Here is a 9,663-nt window from a genome sequence, read left to right on the forward strand (position 1 = left end):
CATCTCGGCCCTCTCGGCCTCTCGCTCTGCACGAGTCCGCTTGCGGACTGGCTTCTCGACCACGACTTCCTTCCCTTTCCTCTTCTCGCGTCCCATCTCGAAAAGGCAAAAGATCGAGCACCTGGTGAGCGTGGAGCGGCTGCGGCTGCGGCTGCTGTGTGGATGGCGCGGCTGCGTGGGTGGCACTGCGTGTGAGAGCGGCGGCTCAGAACGCGGCGGTGGCGCGGAGTAGCAGTGCTGGTGGCGGCGGTGGCGGCGCGGAGCGGCGCTGGCACAAGGCGGCGGCGGTGCACAGCGTGGAGCGCGGGCAGCGTGGGCGAGCGGCGGCGAGGGCGGCGCACAGCTGCGTGCGAGGGTGCAAGACATGGCGGCTGTGGCGGTGCGCAGGCGGCGGCGAGGTGGAACGGCGGCGGCACGATGGGAAGGCGGCGGCGCGTAGCGGATCGAGTCGAGCGGCGGCGTGAAGGGAGAACAGAGAAAGAGAGAGCGCGGGCGAGAGGTATATATGACAGGTGGGCCCCGCGTTTTTCTTTAACGCCGGTCGATCCGACGCATAGGGTTTGAACGCCGGTTGATTACGTTAGTTTAGTTCACCCGAGACTCCTGCAGAAATCCATTTGAACGCCGGTTGATCCGACGATATGCATTTTGTACGCGCCGGTTGATTGCTGCTAACACCAGTTGATTGCTTGGTCTGATCTGTGTTACGTTCACCGGTTGATCCGATGCTGTCACTTTTGTATACGCCGGTTGAACGCCTGAAACTGACTGAGCTGAGACACAACTTAGTAACGCCAGTTAAACCGATGGGTATAGATCCGTTGAGCGTCGGTTTAACCGGTGAAGCCAAAAACCCCTCACCCAGCTCACTCTTCTATGCTAAGTCCAATAAAATTATAAAATTCAACTAAACTCAAGTTAATGGACTTGCATAGGCGACTTTACCCCTCAAAGCAAATAGGATAGCGCACTAGCTTAAATAATTTTCTTTTCAAATACAAGGAAAAGCCGCAAGAGAGAGACAAAGCGCCAAATAAAATGTATGAGCCATGTCATAGGAATATTGAAGATAGAAAGCTTCAAACTCATCATGACATTGCTCACTAGGCAATAACGCACCTAACACTTTGCTCTTTTCACTTTTCATGAATTAAGATCTTGTATATGAAACAAGTCTCATTTTCATCAAGTGATCTCCTTTGTGACCCTTACGCATGCAATGATAATGCAAACTACAACCACATGCGAAAGAAGTAAACATGAAGTGCACATCTATATGACAAGAAATGCATAACAAGAACTTAAATTCTACTTATCAAGTTTGAACCCACGGGAAGCTTCTTCATGATGAGCCTTTCTACAAGCCTAGAGGAAAACAAGTGGACCACCACCTCTAGCTAAACCCTTGCTCATCACTATCTTACCATGGTTAGACAAGTGTCCTATATGTATGCATTTTTCTATATGACAAGGCAACTTACATGACGTTTGCCGCATCTAACACATTTAGCTCATTCCTTAGCCTTACAAAAGTACTCTCGTCTAAAGGTTTTGTGAAGATATCCGCCAATTGCTCCTCGGATCTCACACCTTGAAGAGAAATGTCTCCTTTGGCTTCGTGATCACGCAAGAAGTGATGGCGAATATCAATGTGCCTTGTGCGAGAGTGTTGAACCGGATTCTTGGCAATTTTTACGGCACTTTCATTGTCACAAAGGAGTGGTATCCTATCTAATTTCACACCAAAGTCCAAAAGGGGTTTGCGTCATATATAGGATTTGGGCACAACATGCACCGGCCGCTATATATTCCGCTTCCGCGGTGGACAAAGCCACGGAATTTTGCTTCTTACTTGACCAAGAAACTAGAGAACGCCCAAGCAAGTGGTAACCCCCGGAGGTACTCTTGCGATCCACACGGCTTCCGGCAAAATCCGAATCCGAGTATCCCAAGAGATCTAAGCTAGCGCCTTTGGGGTACCACAAGCCTATGCTAGGGGTGTACTTGAGATACCGAAGGATCCTATTCACAGCCGAGAGGTGTGATTCCTTTGGGTTTGCTTGAAAGCGGGCACACAAGCACACACTAAACATTATATCGGGCCTAGATGCGGTAAGGAAAAGCAAAGACCCTATCATAGAACGATAGAGGGATTGATCAACCGATTTACCATCCACATCCAAGTCGAGATGCCCATTGGTTGCCATGGGTGTCTTGATTGGCTTGCACACATCCATCTTGAATTTCTTCAAGATATCTTTAGTATACTTTTCTTGATGGATGAATGTCCCTTCCTTCATTTGTTTGACTTGAAAACCAAGGAAGAAGGTCAATTCGTCAATCATGGACATCTCGAATTCCCTTGACATCATGGTAGCAAACTCATGGCTTAGTGAATCGTTAGTTGAGCCAAAGATAATATCGTCAACATAAATTTGACAAATGAAAAGATCCCCGTTGACGTCTTTTGTGAACAATGTGGTGTCCACCCTCCCGATCTTGAAGCCTTGCATGATTAGGAAGTCACGAAGCCTCTCATACCAAGCCCTTGGAGCTTGTTTGAGCCCATAGAGTGCCTTGTGCAACCTATAAACATGGTTAGGATTCCTCGGATCTTCAAACCCGGGAGGTTGCTCAACATAAACAAGTTTGTTAATTACGCCATTTAAGAAAGTACTTTTCACATCCATTTGATACAACTTAATGTTATGATGTGAAGAGTAAGCAAGAAGGATACGGATAGCTTCAAGTCTTGCGACCGGAGCAAAAGTTTCACCAAAATCCAAACCTTCGACTTGAGAAAACCCTTTTGCCACAAGTCTTGCTTTGTTGCGTATCACCACCCCCTGTTCATCTTGCTTGTTTCGAAAGACCCACTTTGTGCCGATGATGTTCTTGTCTTTCGGAGGAGCTTCGAGGACCCAAACTTCATTGCGGGTGAAGTTGTTCAATTCTTCTTGCATGGCCATCACCCAATCCGAGTCCTCAAGCGCTTCCTCTATGCTAGTGGGTTCAATACAAGAAACAAACGAGTGATGTTCGCAAAATGAAGCATGCTTAGAGCGAGTTCTTACTCCCTTGGAAGGACTACCAATGATTTGACCAATTGGATGATCCTTGGAGAAGCGACCATGCTTTACTAGCGGTGCTTGAGTGGATGCTTGTTGGGGTGGATCATGGGTGACTTGTGCTTGTGGTGGAACACTTTGCTCTTCTTGTTCTTGGACTTGGGGTGTTGGTGTTGGCACATCTTCTTGAGGTAGTGGATCATCTTTTTCTTGATCTTCATCCCTTTGGGGTGTCGTGGAGGTGCTTGGTGTAGATGAGGAAGGTCCTCTCCCATGATCATTGCCTTCATGCACCTCTTCCGGCTTGATATCCCCAATGGACATATTCTTCAAAGCTTCTTCAATTTCCTCATCACCTACATTGTTATAGCCAACAACCTCCTCTTGGGAGCCATTAGATTCATCAAACTCCACATCACATGTTTCTTCAACTAACCCGGAGGTTTGATTGAATAATCTATATGCTTTGGAGTTTGATGCATAACCAAGAAAGAAACCTTCATCACATCTACTCTCAAACTTACCGAGCCTTTTCTTCTTATAAATGAAGCATTTGCAACCAAAGACTCGAAAGTAGGATATATTTGGTTTCCTCCCGGTGATGAGCTCATATGGAGTTTTCTTGAGGAGTCAGTGGGGATACACTCGGTTTGATGCATGACACGCCGTGTTGATTGCTTCCGCCCAAAACTTCTCGGACGTGCCATAATCATCCAACATTGCTCTTGCTAGGGTGATGAGTGTCTTGTTCTTTCTCTCCACCACTCCATTTTGTTGAGGCGTGTAGGTGGCGGAGAACTCATGCTTGATGCCCTCTTCATCGCACCATTCTTCAATCTTCATATTCTTGAACTCGGTGCCGTTGTCACTCCGGATCTTCACAATTGGGGAGTTGTACTTCCTTTGAGCTCTTCTTGCAAAAGTCTTGAAGATTTCCGGAGTTTCACCCTTATCGCCTAGAAACATGACCCAAGTGTAACGTGAAAAATCATCAACGATAACTAGGCAATAGAGGTTACCACCAATGCTCTTGTATGTAGTTGGACCAAAGAGATCCATGTGAAGTAGCTCGAGCGGCTTGGAGGTAGACAACATCGTCTTGATGGAATGATGTGTTGCAACTTGATTTCCGGCTTGACATGATTTGCATAACTTGTTCTTGTCAAAAGTAACGTCCTTCAAGCCGGTGATCATCCCTCTCTTGTGGGCTTTCTTTAGGTTGCTCATGCCAATATGAGCAATTCTTCTATGCCAAAGCCACCCAAGAGAAGAGGCATGTCATGGAGGTTGTTTGCTTTGAAGAGAAATCCACCAAATAGATGTTGCCATGCCTAAATCCCGTTAATATCAATGACTTGTCTTCTTCATGAGTTACTACAACACCATTCTTGTCAAAGGCACACGTTAGTCCAAGATCACACAATTGAGCAATAGAAATGAGATTAAAACTAAGTGCTTCTACAAACAAGACATTAGAAATAGATAAATCTTTAGAAATTGATATTCTACCCAAACCTAAAACTTTTCCCCTTGAATTATCACCATAGGTGACATGTTCATGATCTCCGGGGTCTTCAAGAGTGGTGAACATGCTATCATTGCCGGTCATGTGTTGAGAGCAACCGCTATCAAGTACCCAATGTTTTCCACCGGCTTTGTAGTTCACCTACACACATGAGAATTCACTTTTGAGTTTTAGGAACCCAAACAAGCTTTGGGCCTTGCACATGTGTGACAAGAGCTTTTGGGACCCAAAGTTGCTTGGGGAGCTTCTTCTTTGACTCCTTAGTGAGTTTGCCAATGAATTTGGCATTCATCTTGCCCTTCACTTTACTCAAGAGAAAATGGTTATTTTCAAACATTGATGAGTAATTCTTGGGTAAATTAGGAAGAGGACGTGAAGGTAAAGTGCACTCCCTAGTGTGGTGCCCGGTGACTTGGCAATGTTGGCAATATGATCCAACTTCCTTGATGAAGCTAGTCTTGATCTCCGGAGAAGGAGTAGTAGCTATGTTTGGCTCCGGAAATGAACCAAGACCTCTCTTGCCATAGTCACGGGCATTGTTGAAGATAATCTCCTTTTGGATGTATTCTCCTCTTGAGAGCTTCTCCACACTACTCTTGAGGCTTGCCACTTGATCCATCAATTCTTTTTCCCTAGAAGGTGCAAGCTCGGACAAAGCATTAGTAGCATTTGCATTAATGAGTAGGTCATCACATGAAGTAGAAGTATTGACCTTCTCAATAGTTTCCTGAGCAAAGTTCTCAAGACTTGGGTCAATTGCTTCATAGGCAAATTCAGGTTCTTGATACTTGTGAGCCAACTCCCTATGCTCTTGTTTAAGGCTTTTGTGGCTCTCTTCAACTTGCTTAGCAAGTACAAGTGACTCATTGTGCTTTTTGAGCAAGTCATTGTACTTGCCAAGCAAATCGGAGTGGGCAAGCTCTAACTTGGCACGACTGCTCTCAAGAACCTTGACTTTGCCCTTTTCCCTCTTGATAACGGATGTATACTCATTAATGAGGTTAGCAAACTCATTAGGGTCAAGCTCATCATCACTATCATCTTCACTCTCACATACCTTAGAGTTACCTTTGGCCATGAGGCACATTGGAGGTGGAGGTAGCGATGGTTCTTCATTTGTGAGGGCGATGGTGACTATGTCTTCATCATCACTTGAATCTTCGCTTGATGAGACATCGGTCACCCACTCTTGTTTTTCCACCAAGAAGCTTCTCTTGGTGTGCCCTTTTTTCTTTGGGAAGAGCTTGGTCTTCTTGTCATGGCTCTTCTTCTTCCCAAGTCTCTTGTTTTTGTTCTTCCTTTCTTCTTCTTCATCATCGCTTGTCTTCATCATCGCTTGAATCATGGCGATGCTTGCTCCTGTTATCCTTATTTCTTTTGTCCGGCTTGGGGCAATTTGGATGGATGTGATCTTTTTCTCCACAATTATAGCAAATTTTGTTCTTGACATCCATTGGCCGGAACATTCCCTTTTTAGAGTCAAAGTTGAAACCCTTCTTATTAATCTTGTCATTCAAGCGTGTGAACTTTCTCATCATGAGAGCAAGTTCTCCATCATCTTCAACATCGGATGAGCTTTCATGATGATCATCTTCTTCATTGCTTGAGCTTGAATCTTGCTTGATCATCTTGAGCTTGCGGGATTTGTTTGCCTTGGTCTTTAGAGCAATTGATTTGCTTGAAGTTGGCTCTTCGGACATACCAAGGATACTCATTTCATGAGCGCGAATTTCGCCCACAAGTTCTCCCACTTCCATTGTGTCAAGATTCTCCTTTTGAAGCATAGCATTGATGATGTTATACTTGGGCTTCGGGAGGAGCATAAGAATCTTGCGATTGATGGAGGCACTGTCAATTTTGGATATTTCAAGTGCATTAATGTCCTTGACAATGACATTCAAGCGAGAATACATATCATTGCAATTTTCACGAGCTAGCATTTTAAAGGAATCATACTTAGCTCTAAACAAGTGATATTTTTGCTCGCGAACTTTTGTAGAGCCTTCATGAATTTCAACTAGCTGTTTCCAAATATCACTTGCTAAGTCAATGTCATTTACTCTAGCAAAGACTTCCTCACTAATGGCTTCAAAAATTGCATTTCTAGCCTTTGCATTCCATTTTAATTGCTCCGTGGTGGGAGTTCCGGTGAACCCGGTCTTAGTTGCTAACCACACTTCGGGGGCAATTGCATCAAGGTATGCGGCCATGAGAACTTTCCAATAAGCAAAGTTCTTGCCCTCGAAGTGAGGCGGCGAACCACCCATCTTGGCCATTGCTCTAGGCGGTGAAGCCTAATGATCCAAATGAGAACGAGGCTTTGATACCAATTGAAAGGATCGATGGACCAAGAGGGGGGGTGAATTGAGCCTTTTTCAAATTTCTAAGATAATTAAAAACAACCTTAACCTATGCAATACTAGGAAGGCACCAATTCACCAACCGGATAACTAAACTATCTATACAAGCTAAGAGAGATAAAACGAGTAGTAAAGCCTAGCAAGGTAGAGCTAAGTTATGATCTCTAAGTCAAGCACATGAATAAATTGCATGAAAGAAAATGCTTGAATAAAGAGAGTGGACAAGAGACGACCAGATTTTTTCCCATGGTATCGATGTGTTGGCACACACCCCTAATCCACGTTGTGACACTCACAAAGAGTCTTGTCACCTCCCAAGTCACCGAGACGAGGGCACTCACTAAGAGTCTCCGTTCACCATCCCGGCGTGGTGGAGATCAAGCCACGTACAATCTTCTTCTCCGGGCTCCCACAATCCTTGGCAAGCTCCGCGAGAAACACCTCGATCACCAAGATCGCCTAGGTGATGCCAATCACCAAGAGTAACAAGCTAAGGCCTTCACTTGAGCAAGAACTGATCACCAAGAACGGATGCACACAAGCTTCTCTCTACTCAAGTCCTTAATCTTGCTTCTTGATTGATTGAATGAACAAGTATGTGAAAGATGAAGCTCAAGGTGGCTCTTGACTATAGTATGAGTGTTTGGATGTTGCCTGGTATCAAGAGTAGCAAAATGACCCATTGGAGGGGTATATACAGGCAGCTCACACGAATAGAGCCGTTGGAGAAAATCTGCCAGAAAACTGCGTAGCGCCGGTTAATCCGACGTACCTCCAATAGTCAGCGTCGGTTTAACCGATGAATGTAAACTGCCCATTCTGAAAACTAGCCGTTACAACTTGGGCAGATTAACCGACGTATCATCGGTTTAACCGGTGAGTGTAGTTGTCCACTGATCAACTGAAAAACCAAGTCTCTGGACAACTGCACCGATGTTAACTCAAACCTATCGTCGGTTTAACCAGTGAGTACAACTTCTGAAATCCTTGAAAAAACCATCTCACTGGTCAATTGCACCGACGTCTCAATTCAAACAGCGTCGGTTTAACTGGTGTATAGAACTTGAATCACCCTGGAAAAACCAACTCTGGACTAATGCACCGACGTTAAATTCAAACACGACGGTTTAACCGGTGTATTGACTTGTCCAGACTCTGCTGACTTTGTTTAACCGACGTATAGAAAAATGAGAGCGTCGGTTAAACCGGTGTTAAAGACTTTTTTTGATTTTGCCTTTTCTGATTTGAGTCTTGAATGAAATCCAAATATTCTTGAGATATAAGTTGAAAGCCACTTATTTGAACTTCTAGGAACCTGAGTGACCATAGTGTGCATCCATTTTTGATTGACCATGTCCATGCTCAAGTTACTTGGCCTTAACCCCTCTTAATAGTGCGATCACTACAAAACTATAAAACCTATACTAACCTAAGTGTCCTTCTCAACCTTATGACACTTAGGACTAGAAAGATCCTTAGTCTTGACATATATAAGAGTTGAACATGAGATCGCCTTTTTTGAATAATGAAATTGAGGGGCCTCTTTTGACATATGACCAAATGAGCGATAATGATCTATTAAGCTGCACAAACTCATTAGTCACAATAATGGTTGTCATTAATCACCGAAACATACCTTGAGGGCCTAGATGCTTACAGCTGGGCCTGATAAAAATACCAATAGAATTCTACCAATCATGTTGGGATATCATTAAAGACGACATTGTGGAACTTTTTGGTGACTTTCATAAGGGGGAGCTGGCTGTGTGCAGGTTGAATTATGGTGTTATCACTCTAATCCCAAAAGTGCAGGATGCTGCTAGGATACAGCAGTTTCGACCTATCTGCCTTTTAAATTGCTTGTACAAGTGGATTATTAAAACTCTAACTTTGAGACTGGAATCCTTAGCTAACAAATTAATCCATAAGTCACAATCTACCTTTCTAAAAGGAAGAAACATCATGAATGAAGTGATGGCTCTACATGAGATTCTCCATGAAACCACGAAAAGGAGCAAAACTGGTATTGTCCTCAAACTTGACTTTGAAAACGCTTACGATAACTGGAATTTCCTGTTTGACTGCTTGAAACATTGGGGTTTCAATGATACTTGGTGTGGTTGGATTCAAGCTGTGGTCACTGGGGGCCATTTGTGTTAAATTAAACAATGCTGAGGGCCCTTATTTTGTGAGCCATAAGGGGTTGAGGCAGGGGGTGTCCCCTCTCGCCTATTCTGCTCAACTTCATGGCTGTCTGCTTGGCTAGGATGGTTAGACAGGCTCAAAAAAAAATGGGCTGTTGCGCGGCTTAGCTGACAATATCATTAATACTAGGGTGGCTATCTTACAATATGCTGATGATACTATTATTTGTCTCAAAGAAGATCTTGACATGGCCAGAGATATGAAGCTCTTGTTGTATCTATTTGAGGCAATGTCAGGCTTAAAAATTAACTTTGATAAAAGTGAAATCATCATGATCAATGGTGATGAGAGTAAACATATCCTATATGCGGATCTTTTTAATTGCCAAATTGGCATGTTCCCATCAAATATCTAGGGGTCCCCGTTGGCCCTAGTAGGCTACATGTCAAAGATTGGGTACCTTTGGTGGGAAAAAAACATGAAAAAGCTATCCACGTGGAAGGGGAGATTCTTGTCCATAGCCAGAATGGTAACCTTGATTAATTCGAGCCTGTCTAGTACTTTT

The sequence above is a fragment of the Panicum virgatum genome, chromosome 2K, assembly GCF_016808335.1.
Source record: "Panicum virgatum strain AP13 chromosome 2K, P.virgatum_v5, whole genome shotgun sequence".
Lineage (NCBI taxonomy): Eukaryota > Viridiplantae > Streptophyta > Magnoliopsida > Poales > Poaceae > Panicum > Panicum virgatum.